The sequence below is a fragment of the Chenopodium quinoa genome, unplaced genomic scaffold, assembly GCF_001683475.1.
Source record: "Chenopodium quinoa cultivar QQ74 unplaced genomic scaffold, ASM168347v1, whole genome shotgun sequence".
In the NCBI taxonomy this organism is placed as follows: domain Eukaryota; kingdom Viridiplantae; phylum Streptophyta; class Magnoliopsida; order Caryophyllales; family Amaranthaceae; genus Chenopodium; species Chenopodium quinoa.
Genome location: NW_018744301.1, coordinates 6,144,029 through 6,158,731, shown reverse-complemented (window position 1 = coordinate 6,158,731; position 14,703 = coordinate 6,144,029).

The window sequence follows — 14,703 nt, the reverse complement described above, 5'->3', positions numbered from 1 at the left end:
GTACTCAACAATATGAGTGATGGAGTCCTAACATGTCGTGGCAAAGTGGATAAGTTGTTGAGAGAGCATTAGATGCGACGATTTATCCAACCAAGAGTGGCTTAGAGCCCTTAGCAAAGCGTTGCTTACCATAGGATATTGAGTGTTAAGACTAGCCAAAACATGCTTAACTACTCTTTGTTGCTTTAGATCTTGAAATCAACTTATTCTCACCAAAATAGGGATAATTTTAATGTGTGAATAAGACGTTTAAATAATTTTGATTAAAATGCATGATTTCAATCTAATTTAAGTATTATGAATGGTTTTTCATTTAAAATTCTTTCAATATTAGAATCTGATGAATGTCATTTATGGCACTCTTAGGATATGTTTTCTTCATATTTTTATGCTCGTTTTTAGTCTTTTATGTCGTGTTTTTAGGTAATAATGGTTGATTTGCGTGTTTGTGTGTTAGTTTAGAGAAATGCGTGCTTTTAATGTTTTCTTATTATTTTATTCATTTCTCGGCTATTTCTCTCGCTTCTCCGTTTCTTTGACTTGTTTTGTAGGTATGTCGAGTTCCTTGGGATTTAATAATCAAGGAGGGAGCTCAAGTGCATTCAAGGAATTTAACAGAGCCAAGTTTGGGAAGCCAAGCATGCAAGTCAAGCCAACCAAGGAAGCTTCGCAAGCAAGATCAGCCAAGTTCGGGAAGCCCAAGCAAGCTGCCCTGGGCAGCAAGGAGCAGCCGAGCACCCAAGCAGCCAGCGCACAGCAACCTAACCTACAGCCGCGGGCGCGGGTGGCTGCACCCTCAAAAGCACAAATTCCGACCAGGAACTTGCCGAGGGCATCCTGCGGGCGCAAGCCCTAGCCCCACGGGCACAGGCTTTGGCCGCGAGTGCGGCTTCCCTCGTGCTTTGTTCTCCTCCGCGGGCACGACCGATTTCTTTGCGGACGCGGGTTTCTGGGTTATTTTTGCGATTTCTTTTCTTTTCTCCGTTTTTATATATATTGTACGACCTTCTTTAGTTTTCATGGATGAAATTCTTTAGTTTAGAATAGTTTCTCTCTCCTCTAAGGAGGATTAGGGTAGATTAGGAGTTCCTCTCTCTATATTAGGAGTAGTTTATGAGAGAGAAAGTGAAGGATTTCAATGGTGATCGAGAGATTGAAGATACAAGGGTGACAATTATGTTGAAGATCTTCTCTATTATCAATGAGCATTCTTAACTCTATCTCACCTTATTGCTTTGTTTAATTTCATGTTTGTTTGGTTTAATTTTGATGTTTTATGCTTGATTACTGTAATTGCTCTTGATATATTGTTGATTCTTGATTTCTTTAGTTGATTGTTGGTAGATGATGATATTGGAGTAGTTGTTGGCTAGGAATTGGGTGAAACTTGTATGATTGATTAATTGTGCTTAATTTGGGAATTGTGTTGATTGATTGTTGAGATTAAAGTGATTAGTGAAGGTTTGCATGTGTGAAATTCGATTAGGCCTTGAGAATTATGCTATTGCATTGTAATTGCTAATGACATGACCAATTGATTTAGGAATTGCAGTTATTGATTGGTTTGGATTGTGATTCTCTTAGTTTGTTATTCATAGTGAACAATACCTTAACAATTAGGAGATAACTCTTTGATTCTAATTGATTGCTCTTATCATTAGTCTTCACAACTTTTGATTGGCATGATCTTCCCAAGTTGTTTCAATTGACATGATTACTTGTTAATCCCCATTCCTAGTGTTTTATTTCCTTGGTTACTTATTTTGTTAGTTGTTAGTTTTCTCTCTTTATCTTTGGCTTCGATCTAGATAGGCACCCAAATCGAAAGCATTTGAACATTACCGTTCGTTTGGATTCGACCCTTGACTTGCCCCTATACTCGTATTAGGGTTTGTTAAGTGTTTATAAATTTAGTTTGACTGAGGGAAGATTAGATAATGACCTAGTTTTCCCCTCGTCAGAATCATGTCTTTAAATAACTTAAACAACCAACTCTCGTTACGCTCAATTCTCGACAAGGAGAAGTTAAGTAGGCCAAATTTTCTTGATTAGAAAAGAAACTTGCGTATAGTTTTCATTTAAGAACAAAAGGAATATGTCCTTGATCAGGAAATGCCCGAGACTCCCAATGAGGAGGTGACTCAGGCTGCCCTAAACCGATAGCAAAGTGCCAATCGGGATGTCAAATGCATCATGTTGGTCACAATGTCTCCCGAGCTTCAAAAGACTTTCTATGAAAATGAGGCAGCTTTTGAGATCTGTAGACACCCATTTGTGTCTCCCCAAAACCAAACCCGGTGATGAGTACCTTTCACGTTGAATCATAATCGAATGAAGTGAAAGTGTGGAAAGTTTAGTGTTGCGGATAGTTTTAATTTCTTTTCTCTTCTCTCTGTTTTTGAAAACCTACTTTAAGAAAACAGCCAATCAAGTTTGGTTGGTCCATGATATGGGTCCAATAGTAGTGTATTTGTGTAGGGCTTGAAAAGAGCTTTCCTACGATATGTTATAAGCCCAATTCCGATGAATATTGAGGAAGTTATGGCCAAATTACTGAACTAGGCCCGGTTTGAGCCTTATATGCGGCCCAATGGTATAGAGGAGGGCCTAATATGGATTTATCATTCCTAATAAAATTAGGAATGGTTTTAGTCTTCTAGATTATTCTAGAAGGTTCTCTTCATTCCTAATTCAATTAGCATTGGTAAATTGACTTTTGTTGACTTTTTAGAGTTTTAATCAGAATAAAAGAATGTTTTTGAGGAAAATACGATTTTATCCTCCTGTACGTCAATTTCTATCTGATTTTAAGAAAACGCGTCAATGATTAAGTTAGCGCCAAATGCCAGCATTAGCGCCTGACGCTAAGCTTGGCGCCTGGCCCTTGCGTTAGCGCCTGGCGCTAACCTCGTTTTGCGCGTCAGAACTCTGTTTCGATTTTCTATCTTTTTGGTTGATTTTCTCTATAAATAGTCTTCTAAAAACTCCGTTTTGATTCACCAACTCTCATCAAGAAATTCTTGATTACTCTCTCTCTCTTTTCTAAACTAGCCTTTTCTCAAAATACAAAATTTCGCACTCGCAAGACTTAGATACACCTAGCCATATTTGAAGTTGCCTTCGCCCTAGACGTGAAAGGTTTTAATTTCTGAGGGTTTGGTCTCAAATCTCTCTTTTTATTATTTAATTTAATTGTTTTGATTATTATTTTCCTTGAAGTTACTAACGTGTGTATTTTGTTATTAGAAAGAGATACGAGGCATCCAAGTAAGTGCTTTAATTGTTTACATTGTTATTATGATATAGAAATCATGTCTAGGTTATTATTATGATTCCTTGTGTCATGTTTAGGGTAACAATTATAATTTTAATATCAAATATGACAATTATGATTTCTATGATGCATTTTATTGTCTTTCCTAGTATCATGTTAGGGTCAAAGCTTTGATTTTTAATATTTAGTAACATGCTAGGGTTTGTTATTAATCTTGTTAGTATCATGCCTAGGATCTTGCTATTATTATGCTTTAACACGATTACAATGATTATGATTATTTTAATTATTATTATTGATTATTATTATGTTGCTTGACATATATTGTTATTGCTTGATCAGGCCTTTTATGAATGTTTAAAGGGATTTTGTACTTGTAATCACGCTTAATATGATAATTAATAATCTTGTTTAGGGTTAATTTGATTATAATTCAAGTGATCGCCAATAATAGATTTATTTGTGCATTAAATTCAACCAACATAGATAAACAGGTTTAGGGGTAATCCTATTGATTGCATGTTAGTCAGAAAGCGCAAATGAATACGATCAGAATAAAGTAGAGGCCTATTATTAGGGCAGGTTCATTCTCTTTTAGGTTGGATTTGTACCTTCATCCCCGAACTACCAGTCATGGTTAAAGACCTATTGGAGTTAACGATCTCATATTCGTTAAGGGGTGTAACCTTCACCTCGTGAACGGTTTACAAGTTCCTTAAAAAACTTGTTGGCGACTCTTTTGCTCTATCTTATTTCCCTTTGGATGCCACCATACTTTAGTGTATGATCACAGTGGGGTTCAAGCTAGGGGTAACGCTTGAAATATTCCCTACAGTTTTTGGCGACTCCACTGGGGAGGATTTCTATTTTAATTCTTGAAATTTATTTCGGCGATGATTTAGAATGAGTGGATGAGACTCGAAAAGTTCTAAGTATTTCATGTGCGCAATTTTGATTAACATTATTGTCATATGCATAAAAAAGATCTCATTGGAAAGACCATCCGTAATGAGTTAAAACATAGGATTTTTACACGTAGGAAATTTGAGAAATATATTTCACAACTAAGGTCGAAATAACACTGCGCGAAACTGGAAAATTTTATCGAGCACAGAAAGCTGTTAAGGCATGTAGGAACTAGCGTCAGCGAACAAAGATTACCGCCAGTATTTTGACCTTAACGCCAGACGACAGCCTCTGTCGCCAGGCGCTAAACCCAAAAGCTTGCGCCAGCCTCTGTTTGTTGGCGCCAAGTTCTTCCAATACCGAGCCAGAAATATGCGTTCTAATTTTGACCAGTTTTTAGCATTGTTCGCTCGATCCTACTTCATGATTGAGTTTTTCTCACTTTTCTGAAACCCATATGTGTTCTATATATGGACATAACCCTCTGGGAATTCATGCTCCATCTACCTGATTGAACGCTCTGAGCAACAAAGGGTACATCCGAGAATGTTGAATTCACCAAACCATGGAAGCGAGTTTTTCTAAACTCGCGGTGTCCCATCCACTCACGCCAACCCTTCACGGTAAGGCTTCCGCGCGGTGCATCCGGACAATTAACCATGGACCCTCTTTTGACTAACCCATATCTCAAACTTTAGAAAACTAGAGCCATGGTTAGGTTGCAAACTCATTGCATCATATCGTGCCTACTTGCTTAATTGTGCATTATTTGTTGTGCATATGCTATGTGTTTTTCTTAACCGTTTGTTTGACTTGTGCTAAGATTAAATAAATTAATGACTAAAAGAACTTTGCCTAATTAATTAATTAATTTGAGTAAATAAAGTCTAATATTTTAACCAGAATTGACTTAGTACGACTTTAGGCATACCCTTATTGATCAATAATACCGAAAACAGTTTCAGATCGACGCTCCAGCAATGGCACCAAAGTTTGAACTGTAGCGCCACTCTGTGGAGTGTGGCCTTGGCGACAGTTTTGTCGTATGGCGCTACACTATAAAGAGAGGTGCCAGTCCTGTCGTTTTGAAGACAGTGCGGTTTATTGCTCGAGTCATCACTTTGTGTCTAATTAACCAGTTTGCTAAGTAATTCGGTTAAATTTTACTGTTAATAATACCTTGTTAAGTCATTAATTGAGTCTAGGCACCAAGTCCCATGGTCTTACACAAAAGTCCAAGCATGTCACTTACATTCAACGCACACACCAATACACATACTTTGACCATGTCTAAGAAAGTCTTGTATGCGCATTTTTTCCGTCATTTTTTTAGGGGGGTAAGTCGGATATTAATCCTCCAATTTAAATACCATACTTGGTTCCTAAAAATATATACCTTATTTTTGCCAAAAATATGCACCTATTTTTCCTCTTTAAAACCGTAAAGTCAAGGTCGATTTGAGTCAAATAATTAAAACAAAAATGGTTTAAATTACAGAGTGTAGGCAAGAAAGGAAGGGCGGTTAATCAAAGACAATCTTTTTGTACAAGTCCAAATTTTCGATAAACCCATCGTTTGTAAGAGGAAAGCTAGGACAGCAATGGCAACACAAGAAGAAGTCAATGAGCTCAGGAACCAACTGGTTACAGTGACTGAGGCACTAAAGATCCTAACCCTTAAGATCGATGATCCCGTGAAACAACAACAGATGGACCTCATGCAAGAGAGTTTGAGCAAGCTATCTAGCGACTACAAGTTTCAAGGGATTAGCTCACAAGGGGTCTCAGTGGACAAGGATCTTCTTTCGCAGAAGTTCAACGCCAACGACATCCCGAAATTCAAAGCAACTGATAACCCTTATTTTCATTTAAGAGCCTTCGAAACAATAATGAGTATTAAGGGTATCAATAAGAAGGTGTTCCCCTCTTTGTTCTCACTATCTCTCGAAACCGTTTTCCAGCAATGGTTCTTTTCTCTCGAGAAAGAAAAAGCCTCCACCTGGGAGTCCATAGCAAATGCTTTCGTTGATAGATACAAATGCAACATTCAAGTTGAGACTGACCATAGAGAACTTGAAATCCTCAGGCAGAAGGAGCATGAAGGCTTCACCTCCTTCTTTAACAAATGGAGAGAAACCTCAGCTAAGATGATTTAGGTGCCCAGTGAAAAAGAGTCCGTATGGTTATTCATCTAAAACCTTCAAGAAAAGTACTCCAAGCATCTCAAATATCAGAATAACCTTCATACCTTCAAGGTCGTCTACAACATTGGAATCAATATTGAAGACGACCTGGCTAAGTTGAAAGCTGCCAACAATAACTCCAACAGTGGCTGGAAAGGCAAGAAGAACGACAACCCTTCTTCTTCCAAAACCACCCACTCAAACAATGTTAGCACTTTTAACCTAGGTGAAGTCCTTTCTATGAATAATCAAGGACAAAATAAACCATTTAGGAGGAACTTTACTCGTATTGGCATGAGTTATGAAACCACATTTGACCGATTAAATGCAAAAGGTCTTATAACTCCTATAAGGTACTATTCGGGGACCCTCCAATCGAAAAGAGGACGGCTAACTGGAACCCTAATGCACATTGCAAGTATCACCAAGGTAGGGGCCATCTTACCGAGAATTGTTGGAAGCTTAAAGAAGTTATCCAAGACTTAATCGACAACAACAAGCTACCATTTCCCCCTGCCTGTAAGAAGCCAAGTATTGATAATGCGCCTCTCCTTGGCCATCTCTGATAAGGAAAACCAAGTTGATCCTTCATCTCTCATCAAACCTGTTAAAGAAATCCATGTCATCGAAGAAGAGGAGGAGATCTTTCTCGACGCCATGGATAACTTCCCAGAACTAGCAAGTAAAGAGGACTTACAATTGCTTACACTGACTATGATGGAAGGATCACACTTGCTACGTGAAGCCCTCAAGGTTATAAAAGAACTTCAGAAGAAATATGACGAGGTTCCACTCCCAAAAAATGAACCTAAGAGAGAGCTCACAACCATGGGAACGACTTATGAGGTGAAACGTTTTCCTTTGCAAGTCACCGATAAACGTTTTCCTTCAGTGTCATATGTCATGGATGACTTTTGGGTTGAAGAAGATTCATCAATAAACGTCCTCACAAGATCCGGGAGATTGCAACCTCCTGTTTCAACACAACCCATGCCAATCACACAACAAGTTCCCATACCTATCACTGAAGATAATGACATCGTCAAACAGTTCAAGAAAACAAAAGTTGAAATGAACGTATGGAAACTTCAGGCCACGTCTCGAGAACATAGGTCGGCTGTAATGAATGCCTTGGACAAAATAGGGATAGATTCTAACACCACTCCTGAGGGGTTGGCTAACTTCCTCACGTGTGATCTCCCTATTCCCATCAATTTGATCACCTTTTCCGACAAGGATTTACCCCTAGAAGGTGACAAACACTATAAGGCATTAAACCTCACAGTGGTTTGCAAGAGAATGAATGTCCCTATGACTCTTGTAGACAATGGATCAGCCATTAACGTCTGTCCACTTATAACTGCGAGGATGCTAAGCATAAGGGATGAAGACTTAACCCCGTCAACGCAAGGAATAAGAGCCTATGACAACACTCGTCGTCAAGCTCTTGGTAAAATTACCATGAATGTAACGGCGAGAGCGATAGAACACACTACTACTTTCCAAGTAGTAGATATTAAAGCTTCATTCAATCTATTGTTGGGACGCCCTTGGCTTCATGACCTAAAGGCCGTCCCCTCATCTCTCCACCAACAAGTAAAAGCTATAGTTGGGGGAATTCTTATCACTATCGATGCTTCACCTATGACAATCAAATCTATAGAGAATCCAATAATCAATGTGGAGCACGATGAAGACGATGAAGATTTGTGGGGCTTTAATGAAGAGGTATCCTAAATCCAGGAGGATGAAAGGACCCCTCTCTGCCACGACCCCCATTCCAACATGATCGTGAATGCTATTCTGAAAAAGCAAGGACATTTTCCTGGGATGACCCTATGAAAGAAGAAAGGAATAGCAAAATCGTTGGAATCACCTGGCCTCCCTAAATTAGATACTTTCGAACTTGGTTTTGAACCGACTCGGAAAGATCCTAAGCGAGCCCAGGAAAAGTCGAAAGCACGTAAGGACGCTCGCATTTAAAAGAAAGCAATCCCAATGGATTAGTACCCTCTTACACTTAATGGTCAATTCATAAAAGAAGGAGAGGACTATCTATGCTACGAATTTCCCAAACCATTTGTCGTAAATGGCATAAGGCAACCGGGATTCGAAATTTTCCTAGATTGCTATTTCACAGACGAAATCCCAACTCCTTTCCATAAAGAGAAAGCACCCACATGCTTTGACTTTAATGTCATGGGATTATTATTTGGGCGAGAAAAGGATGAGCTGACATACAAAGAGGAAAACTCCTCGCTCATTCAGACGGTCCTACAAAGTGAAAACTTCGATCCCTAAAAGCTAATCACTCCAGCGGAAGGATCACTACAAGGGCGGCGCAAGACCGTCAAGGTGACTACTCCAAGTGGAAGGAAGATCTTCATCACGACAGGGCAAGGACCGATGTTCGAAGAGTCGTCTGAGTCAGAGTCAAAGTCAGAGTCTCTCCCTATAGAGTCATCTAGGTCTTTAGTTGTAGCACCTTCCCCTTCTATCTCTTCTACTAGAATAGTTAGTGATCAATTCCCTGAGGACATATCACTCTTTGATGTAATGATCTCATAGTATAATAATATGTCTTCTTCCCCTTACTCCTTGTGTTCTTCTTTAACCCAAGATGACGAGCATTGCTTAACTAACAATGAAAAAGACAAATTACTTATTAAAGTAATGGAAACACTTGAAAAGAAGACACCGGTAATTGAAGAAACTGAGACGGTTGATATCTCAAATGATTCAACCAATAAAAGAGAAGTTAAAACGGACTAAGACTTCATGAACAAGAAAGAACCGATTTAATCAACTTGCTTAAAGAATTCATCGATGTATTTGCTTGGTCATACGAAGATATGCCAGGCATTAATAGGGAAATAGCTCAACACACTATACCACTAATTCCGGGAATGAAACCTGTAAAACAAAAGTTACGTCGAATGAAACCCGACGTAGCTCTTAAAATAAAAGAAGAAGTTCAAAAAAATAACTTCAGCTTTCATCAAGGTATCAAAATACCCCGAATAGGTCGTCAACGTCGTCCCAGTTCCGAAAAAGGATGGAAAGGTAAGAATGTGTGTCGACTATCGAGATCTAAATAAGGCAAATCCAAAGGACGACTTCCCTTTACCACACATCGATATTCTGGTTGATTACACAGCAAATCACGCACTTATCTCGTTCATGGATGGATACACAGGCTATAATCAGATTCTAATGGCAGAAGAAGACATGGAGAAAACAACCTTCATAACACCATGGGGCACTTACTGCTACACGGTAATGTCATTCGGGTTGAAAAACGCGGGTGCTACTTACCAACGTGCAGCGACTGCCTTACTCCATGACATGATGCATAAAGAAGTCAAAGTATATGTGGACGACATGATTGTAAAATCAAAAGATCGCCCAGGTCATCAAGTAGTCTTAAGAAAATTTTTCGAAAGGCTAAGAAAATAAAATATGAGGTTGAACACGTATAAGTGTGCTTTTAGAGTCACCTCAGGCAAGCTTTTGGGTTATGTTATAAGCTCTAGAGGAATAGAGATAGACCAACCAAGATCAAAGCAATCATATCAATGCCACCGCCCAAAACCGAGAAGCAGATTCGAGGATTTATTGGCCGGTTGCAATACATAAGCAGGTTCATATCAAAATTGACGACAATATGTGAACCAATCTTTAAGAAGCTTAAGAAAAATGTACCAGTAATATGGGATGACGAGTGTAAAAAAGCCTTTGAAAAGATCAAAGCCTATCTTGCAAATCTTCCCGTATTAGCACCAGCACTTCCGGGAATACCTCTTAGGCTATATTTAACAGTTACCAAAGAGACAATGAGAGCTATGCTAGCACAAGAAGTAGAAGGCAAAGAAAATGCGATCTACTATCTAAGCAAGAAAATGCTCGAATATGAATCACATTATACACCACTTGAGAAATTGTGCCTCGCCTTGTTGTGGGCCACAACCAAGTTAAGACATTACATGCTAGTGCATACAGTCTTCGTAGTCTCCCGATTAGATCCACTAAAGTATTTATTCGAGAAATCTACACCCAATGGGCGCATATCAAGATGGATATTCAATTTAGCCCATTTTGATGTAAGGTTCATGCCACAAAAAGCCATCAAAGGATCTGTGGTGTTAGATTTTCTAGCGGACTTTCAAATAGAAGGCTCGACGCCAATACAAGACAATGAATTTCCAGATGAAGACTTAATGGTCACTGAAGATGATATTTGGACCTTGTACTTCGACGGAGCCTCAAACCAAAAGGGATGTGGCGTTGGAGTATTACTAGTATCACCTAAAGAAGAGCATGTTCCAATCTCCATAAAGCTTGATTTTGACGTTACCAACAACGCTGCTGAATACGAAGCATTCATGGTAGGCCTTGAAACAGCTTTGGCATTGGGAGTAAAAAAGTTACGGATATTCGGAGACTCTTCATTAATTATCAATCAAATCTCCAAAAGGTGGAAAGTAAGGAGCGAAAGTCTGGCCCCTTACCAAACCTATCTAGAAACCCATACTAATCAGTTAGAGAAGGTAGAATACACATATCTACCTAGAGAATAAAATCAATTTGCTGATGCCTTGGCAAGACTAGCCTCAATGGTTAGGATTCCTACGGAAATCGAGAAAATGCCTCTAACTATAGAATAAAGGCACAAACCAGCATATATTCAAGCTATAGAAGATGATGAAATAATCCAAGACGAAGAAGAAGAAGAAGAAGAAGAAGAAGAAGAAGAAGAAGAAGAAGAAGAAGAAGAAGAAGAAGAAGAAGAAGAAGAAGAAGAAGAAGAAGAAGAAGAAGAAGAACCGTGGTATACGGATATACTCAATTATGTCACCAAAGGAGAATACCCTCCCCATGCTGACAAAAGAGCAAAACGAGCATTAAGACTCTTGGCTTCCCAATACGTACTCATAGACAACGAGCTACATAAAAGGGTACCTAAGGGTCGAGCTCTCTTATGTGTAGGAAAAAAGGATGCCCAAAGAGCAATGAGGATAGTCCACGAAGGAATTTGTTGAACTCACGTAAATGGCAAAATGTTAGTCCAAAAGATAATGCGAGAAGGATATTATTGGACTAAAATGAATAGGGATTGCCATCAATACGTAAAACGATGCCCTAAGTGCCAAATCTATGCTAATTTACAACATGTTCCTCCATCCTTGCTCTACACCTACACATCTCCATGACCATTCTCTACATGGGGAATTGACATCATCGGCAAAATCACTCCCCCAGGAACAGGAGGTCACGAATATATCCTAGTGGCAATTGATTACTTCACAAAGTGGGTCGAAGCACAATCATACGCTAAACTCACTGCAAAACATGTAGCACTCTTTATCGAGAGAAATATTATTTGTCGATACGGAGTCCCACATGAAATGATAAGTGACAATGGAACTCACTTTCAAGCCGAATTTGAAGAATTGCTACAAAAATATGGCATTCAACATCATCATTCTTCCCCTTATATACCTCAAGAAAATGGAGCAGTCGAAGCAGCTAATAAGAATCTAAATACTATCATCGAGAAAATGACAGAAAATTACAAGGATTGTCCTAACAAACTTCACTTCGCATTGTGGGGTTACCGCACGTCAATTTGCACATCAACAGGAAATACGCCATTTTCCTTGGTTTATGGAATGGATGTCGTACAACCTGTCAAATTAGAGATTCCATCTCTACGCATCGCATTAGAGAGCAAACTCGATGAAGTTGAATGGACTAGGGCAAGATATGAAGAGCTAATTCTGCTCGATGAAAAACGACTAGAAGCTCTACATCACACTCAATGTTATCAAACTCGTATGGCTAGGCATTTTAATAAGAAGGTCAAGACACGAAACATCAAAGTAGGAGAATTGGTGTTAAAAGCATTAAGGAAAAATGTTTTAGATCCAAGAGGAAAATTCAGACCTAATTGGTATGGACCCTACATTGTCAAAACAATCCTGTCAGGGGGTGCAGCAAAAGTAACTGACATGGATGGCAATGAGTTCTCGAACATGACAAATCTTGACCAACTTAAGAAATACTACCCATAATTACTTGAGTAGGATACTCAAGAGAGCTACGTTTGGCCTGATTCCTTAAGAAAGGATACGTAGGCAACCCTTTAGGGGTGCGGCCACTTTATTTTTTTTAAATCTCGCATCCCAGACTTAAAAATTCAACAGAAGATCGACGAAATAACGGCGTCACAGAAAACATTCTAGCGCCAGACGATGAACATCAGCGCCAGACGACAGCTTCCGTCGCCTGACGCCAAACTGCCGTAGCTGGGCCAGTCGCAGAATTGTGGCGCCAATTTACTGAAAAATGTCTGGGAATATTTCGGTGTTTTCGGAAAATTTTTGACTTCCGTACTCGAAAAAATTTCTGGAAAAATAATTCTTCGGTTTTCATTGCTTTAATAAAATAAATTTAAAGTAAATAATTAAATTAAAAATCTGGTATTTCATTAATAAAATAAATTACATTATTGATGGAATTTAAATAAAAGCTTAAATAAATTAACTTTAATTTTAAAACTAAGTCTAATAATTGGAAATTAAGCAATGCTCTTAATCTTTTTTCTCTTTCTTAGTCCTTTTCCAATTCTTATCTGCATCTTCTTCCTCATCCATAACCTTAGCTAGTTGGCATCCTTTAGAGGACCTACATTCAATCTTGGAGTAAATAGTTTTCCCCTTAGCTAGAACCCCATGCTTCTTTTCTACCCAAGCTTTCTTTCCTGTGGTGTCAGCTTTCCTTTTTCCTTTATCTTTGGCAATACTCTTCTTCCTTGCCATTATAGGTGTTTTGAACTCAATTCTTTCACCCAATCGTTCCTTAACAGGAATCATTTTGTCACCTAAACGACTCTTCACATCAGTTTTACTCGGATTTTTCTTCACGTCCTTTGAGGGTTTCTTCAGAAGCCACTTTTTCACGTCATTGGGCAAAGAAGGAGGAACCTTTTAGGTAATTACTTCCCATAAAGGTCTAGCGCTCCAATAAGCATCAAATTTGTCTACTTCCTGGGAGACAAGGAACTCGTAGGGACGACGAAGATCACCGGAAGGAATACTCTGAAGTAGGTCGTACTGTCTTTTTACCCTGCAGGGATAGTAAAAAGTCATGCGGGACAAGCTAGGAAGACGGCAGAAAGGCTGCTTGTGGACACCAACCATCTTTTCTATTTTCCACCAAGGGATGACCCACTTGATGGCAAAATTACAAGACTCAAAGACCTTCTTCCATTCATGGCGCCCCATCTTAGAGAAGTGTTTCTTCCTTCTCACGAAGCAATTTGGAGTATACTTCTCAATGTTGTCCAGAGGGCTAATTAATTCCAGTCTTTCCATTTGCCACATCTGTAAAAATCGCAGTGCAAATAAATTATTATTACTATACAAAAATATATTTTTTATTTCTGTAATTAAAATATTATTTTTCTACCTGTAATAAAATTGGAGAGCCCCGAAAAGGTGCTTTTGGATTCTTTTTTAATTCATCAAGACTAAGCATAGTCTCTCCAACTATTAAAGGCATTGGATTTCTCCCAGATTCAATTTGTTCTAAATTAGTGGATATAATTGATTGACCCTCATTATTTTTACCACTAGTAAGAAAAAATTGATTAAGGATGCAAAACAGGAAAGCCCTTCTTCTATAAACATGGAAAGATTTAGAATAAGGTCTATCAAAATAATGGCGAGCAAATTCTTTCAAATTAACTATGCTACCATCTACTATTTTTGATAGATCTCTGTCTTTTAAATTGAAGAAGCGTTCAAAACCCTTATAATAATATTCATTTATTCTAGGGATTACTACAAGATCTAGCGCAGGGAAGCCTAAAATAGCACCGAATTCTTCCGGCAAAGGGCTAATTTCATCATACCCTATTCTAAAGCAATAAGTATCTACATCCCAATATTCTAGAGCGGTATGAATAAAATCTGAATCAAGATCTACCCCTTTGACACCATAAATACCCCCCAAGTGAAACACATCTAATTCTTTTCTCTCCTTGGCATTAAGAGACCGACACGATTCATGAGAGTAGTTGGACAGTCTATTTGAGCGGGGGTCAATATGGGCCCTCACCATCCATCAATAGGGACATGTTATTTTTTTCTAAAGCTAAGGAAAAAATTTTATTTGCTGAAATTATGAGGGAAATCGGCTGGGCAGGGGGCTATTTATACACAAAATCAGAGCAGTTTTAATCCAGGAAGGATTCGGAGTCAGCGCTCGTCAGCGCCAGACGCCAAATATTGGCGCCTAGCGCCAAACGCTAAGTGTAGCGCCTGGCGCTACACCAAGACG